Below are 14,546 nucleotides of genomic sequence, written 5' to 3'. Positions count from 1 at the left end.
CTGTCCATGGGACTCTCAAGAGTCTCCTCCAGCACCATAATTCAAAAGCATCAATTCTTCAGCGATCAGCCTTCTTTATGGTCCAGCTCTCACTTTCCTACTGGGAAAACCATAGCTTTAACTATACGGACCTTTGTTGGCAAGGTGGTGTCTCTGCTTTTTAAGATGCTGTCTAGCTTTGTCATTGCTTTTATCCCAAGAAGCAGGCATCTTTAATTTCGTGACTGCTGTCACCATCTGCAGTGATCATCGAATAAGTATCATATATTAAGAAACATAAATACAATACATCTCCCCATAATTGGGAGGACTGCAACCATAGAATCATAAAATCATAGAGTTGGAAGGGATACTAAGGGTCATCTAGTCCAACCCCCTGCAATGCAGGAATCTCAGCTGAAGCATCTATGACAGATGACTGTCCAATCTCTGCTTAAATAACCAAGTGACTTGTATGCAGGGTCTAAACTGGTTTATGGGCCCTTCTGCTTGTGTGCTGCCTGCTCAGTGCATTGTGCAGGTGACACTGAAGGATGAGTCAAGGTCCCTGCATTTCTCCCTTGTGATGGCTCTTTATCTTTCAAATGGATCTTGGGCCTAACAGCCCTTCACTCAGAGGGCTGTTCTCTCACTGCCTTTGAGATGGAGGACTGTTCTCTGTCAAGAAGGGCACTTGGGCCCTGGGCAATGGATATAGGATATAACATTGAAATGGCAGCACGGGAAAGATTGTGGAATGTAGATTCGAAACTTACAGCATGTTATATGATAAAAGAAAAAGATTTTTAAATGATGTTTCTGGCTCCTAGTAAACTTGCAAGAATATATGAGTCGGAATCAGATAGCTGCTGGAAATATATAGAAAAAGAAGGTACTTTCCCCCCATATATTGTGGTCATGTAAGACAGCAAAAGCTTTCTGGGAAATTATTTACAATGAGTTGGGAAAAAATTACTTTTGTGAAAAAACCAGAAGCTTTTCTTTTATGTATAATTGGTGGGGAAGTACCTACTGACCACAAAAAATAATAATTGTTTATGTATGCTACCAGGGCTACTTGAATGATTTATGCCCAAAGATGGAAGGAAGAAACAGTTCCAACTACGGAAGACTGGAAATTATAATTAATGGAATGTGCTGAAATGGCAAAACTCACCAGAAGTATAAGAAATCATGAAGTAAGACTTTTTATTGAAAATTCATTGATTATTTGAGGACATATTGTAAACAAATTAAAACATTAGCAGGATTGATATAAACACGTGCAGTAAGAGAGGTTGGGAAAGGGAAAAATCATAAATGTATTTGAATTGGATATGCAGTAATAAAAAGATATGGAATAAATAACCACAGAAAGGAGGGAAGGGAAGTCGAGGGGAAGGTAAATTGGATTTGTAAAGACTTGGGGGGGTTGGCTAAAATTATTGTAAAAGTTGAAAATGAAAAATAAGATTATAAAAAAGGACACGTGGTCCATCTCCTTCCTTCAGAGCCCATCAAGATCAGTGTTCAATGTCATGCTGTGTATCTGAAGAAGTGTGCATGCACACGAAAGCTTATACCAAGAACTAACTTAGTTGGTCTTTAAGGTGCTACAGGAAGGAATTTTTTTATTATGCTAGAATTAGTGATGGATGAACTTAATATTTTCTTTTTCGGTGTGCATGTATGGTATATGGAGTGTTAATTACTGGATTGCCTTTTGTTGATTGATGCATATTGTTTTGTTTTGTATTTGTTTTGCTATGTTTTTAAAATTAATAAAGCATGAGAGAGAGAGAGAGAGAGAGAGAGAGAGAGAGAGAGAGAGAGAGAGAGATATCAGTGTTCAAAGGGAGCCTGCTCTGGGCATAGTGCTGATCAGTTGAAGCACTAAGGTGCATCCATCTGCCAAAGGCAAGGGCTCTAGCACCATGCAAGGGCAGGAATGAAGAAAGAGAATCTCCCTGCATGCTGGAACTTGTCAGCCCTGCTCTCACTAAATCCTGCCTCTGGCTTTGGTGGGAAGCCAAACCCCATGGCAATTCACATGCACATCACATACAAATCACGTGCAAATCACGTGCAAACAATTGTAATAATTTGTCTCATTAATTTGTCTCAACAGAACATGAGGGAAAGAACAAAGGCCACCTTGGCCAACCTGGTACGCTCCAAATATTTTGGACTACAATTCCTATCAGCCCCAGCACCATACTGTCATGCTGGAGTCTGGAGGGTGCCGGTTTAGCCATGGCTGAATAAAAGAAACTAAGCAAAATGGGGAGAGGAGGTACCCAAAGAAGAGTCTGCTAACTCCTTTGCAGCCAGCTTTCATTCCCTCTGATTGGTCAGTTACAAATGGAGGTGACCAGGGATGAGGGAGGTGTTTGATTCTGTAGGTCGTGGGTAGGCAAACTAAGGCCCGGGGGCCAGAGCCGGCCAAATCGCCTTCTAAATTCGGCCCATGGATGGTCCGATTTTTACATGAGTAGAAGGTGTCCTTTTAAAATGCATCTCTGGGTTATTTGTGGGACATAGGAATTTTTTCATTTCCCCCCCAAAAAATATAGTCCAGCCCCCCACAAGATCTGAGGGACAGTGGACCAGCCCCCTGCTGAAAAAGTTTGCAGACTCCTGCTGTAGGTACTTAAAGCCAAAGCCATCAGTTTTGCTCTTTCTGAAACAATATGCTGACTGAAACACAGCCCTCCTTCGAAATGCACACTTATCTGAATTTTCCACTGCAGTTCCCCAAACTATATTTGCAGAAATGCACACCTTACAGGAAAGTGTGCATAAAAAATGAATATATTTGTAAAAATAACACAGAGAAATGCATTGTATCAGAGGACACAGCTTGGAGAGAAAAAAAACAACCTGTACGTTGGTCAACACTGCATACAGAAATGTGCTGATTAGGAGAAATTCACATGAAAATGCTGTTGAAATTTCATGAGGGAGAAAACCCCTCCAAATTGATCCAGAAATATGGAGCACTGGATTAAAGTTTTGAAAAATGAGAAACTGGGAAAACTGAAATGCACAGATCCTTGAAGTGCATAGGATGCTGTAGAGGCAGCGCTGAAATAGAGTGCCTGACCCCTGGGCTGCTCTGCCCCTTTCCTCAAGCCTTGTTCTCACTGAAGGGGCCAAGCAATCTCTGTGCTGAACCTGCTCAGACTGTAGGTGGGGACCCCCGTAGGATTTCCCCCACTGAAATAACTAAAAACTAGAGACTTAACATGTCAGGGGGAAGAAAGCTGGTCTGGAAGCAAAGCGAAGAAGGAGGAGGATTCAGAAGTGTGGCCCTGACACCTGAAACAGTCCTGTGCAAGTATCCACAGATTTCTCACATCTGTGAGACGCGGACCACAGCACATTAGTTCAGAAAACAAGTGCGTGTAAGTTATGACTCATCTCTCCTGAGATCTTCAAGCACCAGACCCTGCTGTAAAGGAATCTTTATGAGAAATTCTTGTTCTGTTAATGCTGCCAACAATATTGATTGTCAGCTCTACCCTGTTTCTATTTGTGGTTTAGCGGCTTGTTCTAGGTGGACTATGTAATTAAAGCTGATATAATCTGTGTTTGCTGCTCAGTGTTATTAAGGCTGGGTATTCATGACAATGTACTGGCATGATTCCACCAGGCTGTTCTTCCACAGCTGATTAATTGGCTCTCGCTAAGGAGGGTTTCACTTGAGCAATCGGCTGAGCTGTGTTGCACAGTCAACGCTAGCAGTCCAGTTACAGCCACCAGTGGGGAGCAACAGCTCAAGGCAAATTGCACAACCCTCCAGGTGTACAAGAACTGTGTCTACCAGTTGTTGGAGTCATCATGCAATAGTTTCCCACAGGGAAAGCATCACAGACGTAAATTGGACGCAAGAAGACTGGGTCTGTGCCACTGTGGCCGTCTATGTTTGTTTAGAGCAACTGGCACAGTGAGTCCTAACAAACCTCAGATGACCACAGCCTGTGTTGTTTGGGATCATCCTGTTCACATAAGGAGAACCTGCTGGATCAGGCCAATGTGCTGCCTAGTCCAGCACTCTGTTCCCACAGTGGATTCCAGATGCCCTAAAGAAACCTACAAGCAGGATCCAAGTTCAAGAACCCTCTTCCCTCCAGCAACTGGTATTCAGAAGCATTAATGCTTCCAACCTTGAGGGAAGCGGTTGGCGCTGTGGTCTAAACCACTGAGCCTCTTGGGCTTGCCGATCAGAAGGTTGGAAGTTCGAATCCCCATGATGGTGTGAGTTCCCGTTGCTCTGACTCGGCTCCTGCCACCCTAGCAGTTCAAAAGCATGCCAGTGCAAGTAGATAAATAGGTACCGCAGCAGTGGAAAGATAAACAGTGTTTCTGTTCACTCCGGCTTCCATCATGGTGTTTTGTTGCACCAGAAGTGGTTTCATCATGCTGGCTACATGACCTGGAAAGCTGAAGCGAGGTCAACACAACCCCCCCCCATAGTCGCTTTGACTGGATTTAACTGTCCAGGAGCCTTTTACCTTTACCTAATGTTTCCAGCTGTGGAGGCAGAGCACAGACCTCCTGGCTAGTAGCGCTCAATAACCTTCTCCTCTCTGAATTTGTCTCAGCCTCTTCTAAAGCCATCCATATCAGTAACCATCCCTACTGTTCTCCATACAGAAGATCCAGCGGCCTCACCAAACATCCAGACAGCAGCTGTTCACAAGGCATTTGTTGCAGCTGGTCAGGATGGTCTCTTCTTGACATTGTGCTTCTCTTGCAGGGCAACCATGTTTTTGCAGCGCTCAGACTGCAGAATGTTGTGATTCGAAAGCGTAGAACAGCGAAAGCAGCCCGAGGGGAGGGGGGAGCAATTTTAGGGGCCCAGTGGTACTCCGTGAGATATAAGAGATGCACACCAAAAGCCTCGCGAAGAGATGAGGGGTGGTTCTGTGTAGGTCAGCCTTCCCCAACGTAGGGCCCTCTGGACAACTCCCATCCTTCCTAGCCAGCACAGTCATGCTAGCTGGGGCTGTAGGCTCCTTCGCTATGAGCTGCTGCCACTTTGGGTCATCATCAATAATCTCAGGTCAACTCCCCCTACTCCAGATTGACATCTTGACTGCCACATCACAACTGACGTCTGGATTGCCACACATGCTTACTGGTCCCAATCCATCTACAACAGTAATGCCCAAGCTTTGTGATATGACAGGAAGGAATATATGTTGTGGAAAATCAAATCATTAAATATAAATGATCAGCCCAAAATGAGGAAGCTGCCCACAATATCTCTGCATCTTTTCCTACTCCTTTCAATCAGTTTTGGGGTGAGGGAGGTAATTCTATCCATATATAAACGAGTATCTATTTTGTAACAAGATTTGTATTCATAAACATGTTTATCTAAAGGTATGCATTTCATCCTAAAATATGGCACTTTGTGGATCAAAATTCTCAAAGGGGTAGGTCATATGTCACGCCTATCTCTATTGACGCCATAGAATAATTCTAAAAAGAAATAAAAAGCAACTATATTTCATACACAGACCACAGGATTAACTCCAAAATATAGTCATGATAAGGAGAACATTCAGTCCAAATCCAGTTCCCAGTTCATAAAACCATAATTGCAGACATAAATTCTCAAGAAGCTTTAAAAAAAAAATACCCATCTGGTTATGAATGTTCAGCTCTTATTCTTGATTCCCTTAGGCTAAGCCAATGAGGTTATCTGCTTTGTGGTTTCTTCCCCACTAGTAGTTTAATTTCAAATTGCCATCACTTTTTCACTCACTTTTTATGGAGAATCCAGGCAAAGTTGTCAGCAATCTGTGTTGCATCCTAATGTTTTCAGCATTGTTCTCATGTGTACTTTCCCCCTGAGATCTGATTTGTGGTGTTTTCTAACATTTAAAAGGTAATTGTGTCTGTCATGGAATTCTACTCAATATTGATCCAGAGCAGAACTCCAACGTATAGTTAGCGTAGTAAAAACTTAAACATGTTGCAGGATTTAAAAAAAAAATAGACCAGAGGCAATTACATTTCATGCAGCAGAGCTTTACTGCTACTGAAGGCAAATGAGCATAATGGTCACAAGTCCAATACATTCTGGATTGGTATTGTCCATAAGAAATCCAGTTGTAGCAGACATAATTTAAACTTACAATAACTTATAATAAGACTAAACTTTAACCCTATATACAGAACACCACACCAGAAGGAAGAGAGATAGAAAGAGAAAGAGAAAGACAGGCTCCTTCTGGTCTTACTTTTATAGCCAGCATGAACTTGACAGAAGAGATAGCAGAACCAGTTTAAACGAGTTGTACTCAGCTTTTCTGAAGGTATAACCCAAATATCATAAACCTTCTGCTTGTTTCTTTCACACAGAGAAGTTTCCAGAACCCTCTGGATTTAAGTAGACTAGGAAAGATCCCTACACAACAGATCAATACTTTCTGTACTAAGAAATGCAAACTGACAGTGTCAACCACTGTGTTCATGGGCCATGCACTATTGAGGCTTTCCAGAGCTCTTGTGCCTTTAATTAAAAGTCTACTGTTTGCTAATTCTGCCCCATTTATTGCTTCTGGTCAAATGTAGCAGAGAAATTACTGGAGGAAAGCCTGTTAACTGCCCCTTCTTATCACTTTCTGTTCCTGGTTTGTGCTCTCTCTTTTCTTTCTCTTTATTATTACATTAATATCCCTCCCACCTTCCCAAAGCAGTCCAGGGTGGCGAACAACAAAAAACATACGTATGTGAATCATCTTATTTCCTTTCATTGGGTTTTCTGTTTTTCTTGTATAGCAAACATTTAGTTTTCGTTATAAAAAGGGGAAAAGGGGAAAGAATGAATAAAAACACCCCAGTAATTAAAGGCTCCCACTGTGTGGGAAGAGGAACTGACAATAAGGGGCAATTAAGGGAGGCTACTGAGGGAGAACATGGCAAGCTATTCATCCCCTGCAATCCTGTCATGCTCAACATGAAGCAATAAAAAAGCAGAGCTGCTTAATGGGAAGCATTTAATTAATGTTGGCAAGGGGCCTTGGATTCAACATCTTATGCCCCTTTTCAAATTTCTGTAGCTCTTCATATACTTTACACATCTCTTCAATCTTACATTTCCCCTGTCTGATACACCATGGATACAATGAATGTTGGGTTGGCCACAGTTTTCCTAGAATCTCAAACATAGACCTGGCCCAGGAACTAACAGCAGCAGCAGAGAAAATGTGTTCCCCTCTTTACTTTCAGCTTTCTTGGGCACATGAAACTAATTATAATTATCTTGAATTTCTGCTTATCCCCCAAGAAAGAAGGGCATTTTAGCTGGCCAGATTAAATTCAAACCCATCAAACCTCCTTTGGGGTAGGTTCTCAGGAATGGTGGAAGGAGAAAGAATTTGCCCATGTGAAGACCACCTGCTGGAAACTCTTACTCACATGGTTCTTAAATGTAAACTATATGCTGATCTCCGCCAGCAGTTTCTAGATCAACTCTGCATCCCTAAATGGAAACCAGAGTTGGGGGTCATACATTTTCTATTATTGGGGAATGATCAGGAGCTCACCAAGTTACTGGCTAAATATCTTTATTTGGTTTTTTGTCGCAGAAACACATTGCAGACGTCTGATCTCCCTGGAGACCTAGAGTTGTAGTTGTAGAGTTGTTAGTTTTTTTGCCTGCTTTCATTTGACAAATGTTCTGTGACATTGGGGAGGTGGTAATTCTGTATTGATTTACTATGGATGTTTGTATGTGATGCCAATAAAAGGTTTGATGATGATGATGATGATAGACTTGGCCTGGCTCTCCATCCTATTTTCTTTTTTAAAAATTAGTAGCACCTCTTTTCTTAAATTATCTGCTTTGGGGCATTTATAATGGCAAAGAGTTTTAAGTGCTAGGGTTTCTGTTATGATTTAATCTTTGAACTGAGTATCTCTCCAAAGATTTAGCAAGATCTTAGATAGCCCTGAGAATTATTTCTGCTTTTGTGACTGCATGTTAAAAAATAAATAAATAGGGTCATAAAGATCATATCTATATAGAGCAGCTCTATGAGGGAAGCCAAATGTATGGAATTGCTGACTGAGAAACTACCGAACATCTGCTAAACTTAAATGATCTTGTTCCTAATTCAGACATTTTAGACAAAAGAGCGAACTGAGCTCCACTTCCTGCTGTTTAATACACAATTGCTTTGATTTTTCCTCTTAAATTGAATTCCTCTTCTATAAAGTCTACCATATGGTGTGGGATTGATCAAAGGGCTTGGGTCCTTCCCAGTTCCTCCTCTGCTACAGGGAGAAGTTCAGCTTAAAAGAAAATAAGCTTCCAGGTGAGAGGTCATTGACTTGATCCACTTTCCCCACCCATCAGCCCTGGCCGGCAGGACCAGGTGGTGAAAGCAAACTTATGGTATTTGTCCTTCAAGATTCTTGGGTGAATGCCTCGCTGACTGAAGACAAATGTATACAGTTGGAAAGAATTCAGGATGTCAGAACCCCAGAACCCCTTTTAAATTTTATGAAGTGCTGTGCATGCTTGCAAAAGCAAAACATTTTGGATAGTCTGTTTGTCTATCTACTGTATCTTCTATCTTCTATCATCTATCTATCTATCTATCTATCTATCTTCTATCATCTATCTGATTTTCTTGATTTACAAAAGAGCGTGCATTGTCTCTTTCTTCAAGTTGTAGGGTCTTTTTTTACTTTTAAACTGAGACATTATTATTGTATACAGAATAAGGTGATGTTCAGGCCACTAGAATCTGAGCAAGCCTCTGAAACAAGGCCTAGCATAAAATGCTGAGGAGTTTCCAAACTACAGCGTTAGAGTGCCATCTGCTGAACTAGCAGAGAATGGCACTGGACTTCAGCATTAGACAGGCACTGCACATGAACCTACCAGGATGCACTCAGAATGGAAATGTAATGCTGACACACACACACCCCATCGCTTATAATAGGCAATAGATCATCTCGCTTTCAGGCCGATGGAGCCAGTGTTTGTCCACAGACAGCTTTCCAGGTTTTGTGGCCAGCATGACTAAACCGCTTCTGGTGCAACGGAATACTGTGATGGAAACCAAAGCACATGGAAGTGCTGTTTACATTCCCAGCACAGCAGTACCTATTTATCAACTTGCGCTGGTGTGGTTTCGAACTGCTAGGTTGGCAGAAGCTGGAACAGAGCAACGGGAGCTCACCCCATCATGCTGATTCGAACAGTCGACCTTCTGATCAGCAGGCCCAAGAGACTCAGTGGTTTAGACCACAGTGCCACCTGTGTCCCAGTGAGATGAGCACCGCTTCCCATAGTCCAGGGGTCATTTATCTTTTACCTATAGGCAATAGAACGAAAGAACAATATCCCCATCTCTCTCCCTTCCCGCAACTGCAAGATGTCTATGACAAAAGTGTCTCTCACCAAATGTAAACTAACTGTGAAAAAGACTATGAATTGAAAGTGGAGACAATAGATGTACCTTTCCCTTTATCTGTTTGCTTTGTAGCACACAAAAAACTCAATAAAAACTTTTTTAAAAAAAATGGAGATAAGGATGGAGCAGAATTGCTTTCTGCTCCTCCAGAGGGTAAGACCCGAAACAATGGATTCAAATTACAAGAAAGGAGATCTCAACTATACATTAGAAAGAACTTTCAACAGTGGGACAGACCCTTAGGATGGGTGACCATCTGTCATGTATTCTTTAGCTGTGATAAAGAAGAGTTATCATTGCAGAGAGTTGAACTAGATGTGCCTTTGGGGTCATCACTTCCAACCTTACAATTCTATGATTCTGCGATTGGAGCCAGCAACTGTAGAACTGGGCAATGTAAACAGCTAATCAGAGGTTAGCAGCAGTTCCCGACCAGCCAGCCAGCCTTCGAAAGGCCTCTGAATGCTGCTGAGACATCACTGCTCCTTCATAAGTTCCAGCCAGCCCCTCCCACTGGGACCTGTCCAGGGTCCTGACTGACTGTGCTTTGCTTGGCCTGCTGTGATTCCACATACAATCAATCTTGACTATGCCCTATCAGGCTCTCAGGGCCTGACCCTGCTGCACACGCAGGCATACCCACCAATTCATTTTGGCTCTGTGGTATGTGTCAATCTCCAAGGAAATGACAAAACAGTCACCATCTCTCTGGAGGTCACAGGTGTGGAAGGGAAACTGGACCTTGGCTGGAACTTTCAGAGCAAGGTGGTTGTGGGAAGATTCACCAGCACCTTCATATGTCAAATGCTGAATTATCCAAGAAATAGATTCCTGCAAGGATCTGGACTGACTTTTTAACCTGCTCTCTAAAAAAGAATGAGATGCCTTGGTGGTCTCCAAGGGCAGGAAATTGCACAAGGAGAGTCCTGTCACCCAGAAGTTATCTTTTTCCTTCAGCTCCTTAGACTCCGGCATCCATGTCAGGGCCTTGGCTAATGGTTTCTAGGGGCTGGGGCAAGATCTCACAAGTCATCCTCTTAAGTACCCTGTATCATGAATTCCCCCAGGTGAGCATCAGAGGGCACAGCAAGAGTCATCTGGTGAACTTGCAGCCCAGGAACAGTGTTGAGGTTCCAGAACTCAGTAGGCAAGTTCCAGGATTCCCTGGGATGCTTTTGAGAAGGTCCCTGAACTCCTGAGTCAACATTGCCCTCAAGGGAGACGCCACAAAACAGTCAGGTTCCCCAAAATCATTGAGCTCCGAGGGCCACTGAGACAGTGGCTGACTTCTGCATTCTGCTCTGCCATAGCCCACCCTGCACTTGGCAGGAGCACTCATCCTCCTTGGGTTTTTCCATGGAGAGAAGGAATTTCTGTGTTTCAGTACAAAAAGTCCAGGGATTGCATTCCGGCCTGGCTCTCCAGAGGCACAGCAGGGGGGCAATGCCCAGATTGGCCTGATTTCCATGGAGGCTGCAGAGGCCAGAGCAGGAGTAAGGCATTCCCTGCAAGAGATACTTCAGGGTGAAAGCAGATGTAAAATTCAGAGCAGGGCTGCTCATTCAGAAGCACTGGATAAGTTTCTAATATTTAATGCTTCGGAACACTGGTATAATCCAGATTCGCGTCACTTCAGGACAACCCATTTCTACAACGTTGCATCAAGCAACTATTATCCCACATTTTCCTGTGCATTTCCCCATCATTTTCCTTATCCCCCCCAATAAAGTCTGCTTGTTTTTAGAAGTGGTTTTGTTGCCCAAGAGCGCCAAATCCACTTTAATTGCACAACTTGAGTCTTGCTTCTATGAGACTGTCACTAATTTGTGGGTGAGATTCAATCTGTTTCGACACACCCCAAATATCCCCTTCCTAAATCTTCTCCTTGCCTTGGACAAATCCTGCAGTGTAATGACTGCCCTTTTTCATAGAAATGATATTTACACTTGCTGGGAAGCTGAATACGAGAGCTGTGAAAAGGGCCCTGGATGCTTTAGCCTGTGAACAAACACTGACCTTACTGTATTGAGGGCTCCCTTCAAAACGTTCGTTTATAGCATTTCCCCCCCAAGCTGCTGAAAATGTCTGTGCTGTGTCCCAGGATCTTGAAACTTGAATTTGGGTCATGCTTGCATTGGAGAATGTAGAGCTTTGCTTTTACATAACCCTGCTGGAGGCTGAAACTCTGAAAACAAATACAGGATGAAGATAAATATTGCATTCTTCACTGTGGTCACAGCGGATTCCTCAACCTCAGCATGAACCTGGCTTCCCAACTTGCCTTGCACATGTACAGGCCAGCAAGCTCAATACTGGATCAAGAATCAGGGTTCCCCTTCTCCTATCCGTTCAGGCTGGTTGACTGATATGTTGTTCTTAAATGGCATATATAAATATACATGCACATACATTTATCCCTCTCCTTACCCTAGCTACACTTATTTTTTTAAACAGTTGCACAGCTACTCTGGGGTTGTGAGAAATGGGGTTTGGTTGGTGATCCCACAGACCATAGTCAAAAAGGTGCTCATCTGCTGTGGCACAATGGGTCATTGGGTCTGGCTGTTAACCAGAAGGTTGGTGGTTCAAGCCCACCCAGGGATGACTGTGAGCAGGATTCCTGCACTGCAGGGGGTGGACTGGATGACTCTTAGGGTCCCTTCCAACTTTACTGTTCTATCATTCTACCACATCTGGCTCTGCCCCAGTATTCTGGATTCTTGCAGGCTCACATTTTTGCTTGTTTGAGGCTTTGCTGAAATGTACATATAGGTGTTTTCTAGAACAGGGAAAGAAAGTACTTTTAACCTGATTCCTTCACACTTACATGTCTTCAACCACAGCCTTCTGCAGTTTTTTCTCCATTTCATTTACACAAAGAGGAAAAGAAATGGGCACTCTTAGCACAGAAAGAGAGATTTTTCTTAATGACATGAAGAGGATCTTCTGTAAACAGACTGCTCATGTTACAAGTGAAGTCAAGGCACAAACCTCACCTCTGACTTGGAAGAAACATCAAGTGCAGGTGCCTCTCCCACAGTGGTCATCCACAGATGAAGCAAACTAGTAATGGGCAGCAAAGGACTGTGAGGAAGCCAAAGGGGAAACAGTGTGACCACAGCCACTGATTCGGATGTAATGTGAACCCAATTTCTCTCTTTTTTCCCCACAGCAAACACACGCCCTGTGCTGTGTAACACACCAAAGTGTGCAGAATTTGGTACAAGGGAAGAATCAGGAGGACACCTGCAAGATCTGACCTCCAGGTCAAACCCTTGTTCATAAAATTATGCATGATGCAGAGTTTCTTTTCCCCATTGCAGCACTTGTCATGCTAAACGTCACTTTCAGCAAACCTCGGCCTTATTCAGAAGATGTAACATATCCATAGACCCAAAGTATGGGGCATCCTCCTCCAGCACATGGCCCAAGTGGACCTGGCATGTGAAGAGATTTAAGTTCTCTGCCTTGCTTGAGGGGGCAAGTCTTGCTCAGTGCGGCAGCTCTGGGACGCTTGTGTGTGATTTTGCAGAGCCATCCAAGTCCCCACTTTGGACATATAATATTAAAAAGGATGCGTCTCCCAAGAGTAATTTAGGCTGGATCAAGACCATGCACAAAGAACCAGCTTTGTTTTCAATAACCATTGTGGTTCATTCCCTTCCATCTCCACAGATATTAATGGTACCTCAGGATACAGATGCTTCAGGTTACAGACGCTTCAGGTTACAGACTCCGCTAACCCAGAAATAGTACCTCAAGTTAAGAACTTTGCTTCAGGATGAGAACAGAAATCGTGCAGTGGTGGTACAGCAGCAGCAGGAGGCCCCATTAGCTAAAGTGGTACCTCAGGTTAAGAACAGTTTCAGGTTAAGAACAGACCTCCAGAACGAATTAAGTTCTTAACCCGAGGTACCACTGTATATCTATTTATTTAACAAGGCTTACATACTGCTTGTTACCCCACAGGGATGCCCTCCTTTCCCCCTATATTATGTAACCTTGCCTTGGAAGCCGTGAGAGATAGACGGAATTCAAACTGGTAAACAAGGGATTATGCAGGCTCCGTCTACATAGAATGCTCTGCTCTCTCGCTCTCTCCCCCAGAACGCCTGTACCTCATTTGAAGGTGTTTGTTAAATGTTTCAGAAACCTCTCCATACTGGGAGTAGCGGTGGTGGAAATTAAGCCATCTCTACGGGTGCTGTTCCTTTGGTTCTTTCCCCATTCAGCTGGCCCACTCACAGGAACCCCTCTTCCTTCAGATATTTGAAGATTAGTTCCCTTCAGAATGCACCAAGATTAAATTCCTTATTGCCTCAAACTGAGACAGGGCAAATGCGGAGAAAGAATACCACCCTCAAAATTGCATTCCATTAGAAAGTTTTCAAGAAACTAAGATACTTTAGTTTGTGTGCATACATCAGTTTTTTAAAGACCTTTCGTGGTGGTTGTGAGTTAATCACAGACAATTTGTTTATATGCCTGGTTTTCCACATATACATTTCTGCTCAAAGCACTTCACGGAAAATACATTGTCTACAATAACAGTTCATATAATCGTAATGATATCACTGCACATAAATTCTAACAATTAACAATTTCATAGAATCAAAGAATCGTAGGGTTGGAAGGGAGCCAAGGGTCATCTAGCCCAACCCCCTGGAATGCAGGAATCATGACTAGAGAATCCCGGACAGATGGCAATCCAACTTCTACTTTAAAACCTCCAATGAAGGACAGTCCACCAAGGGAGTCCATTCCACTGTCCAATGGCTGCTACCCTCAGAAGGTTCATCCTAATGTTTAGTCAGAATCTCCTTTTGTGTAATTTGAATGCTTTCTTGTAATTTGTCCTCCCCTCTGGAGGAAGAGAAAACAAGCCTGCTCCATCTTCCATGTGACAGCTCCTTATATATTTGAAGGTGGGCTTACTCCGAGTATGACCAACACCAGATACAACTCTCTGGGTTTATCTGCATTATTGGTGCAAAACTTGTTTAGCATCCTGTTTTGTCTCCTCAGGGAACTTTGCAAATTGGTATTTTGTGGTGATGGTGGGGAGCTGGGGAGCTCTTAGGGGCCCCTACCAAATTCTAAATTGTGGGAATGTCTGGGTCAGGCCATGAC

General features: G+C 43.2%; 1 long non-coding RNA gene across 1 annotated transcript; it reads left to right on the top strand.

Moving 5' to 3' along the window:
• Positions 1–687: 687 nt before the first annotated feature.
• LOC309538205 lies at positions 688–5,298 on the top strand. The gene is made up of 3 exons (XR_014222125.1): positions 688–1,178; positions 2,108–2,329; positions 4,584–5,298. It is a non-coding gene; the product is annotated as an uncharacterized lncRNA (long non-coding RNA).
• Positions 5,299–14,546: the final 9,248 nt, after the last annotated feature.

Source organism: Podarcis vaucheri (assembly GCF_965113315.1).
Source record: "Podarcis vaucheri genome assembly, chromosome: 7".
In the NCBI taxonomy this organism is placed as follows: Eukaryota; Metazoa; Chordata; class Lepidosauria; order Squamata; family Lacertidae; genus Podarcis; species Podarcis vaucheri.
The sequence above is the reverse complement of the archived record's forward strand: the minus strand, read 5'-3'. Positions and strand labels throughout refer to the sequence as shown.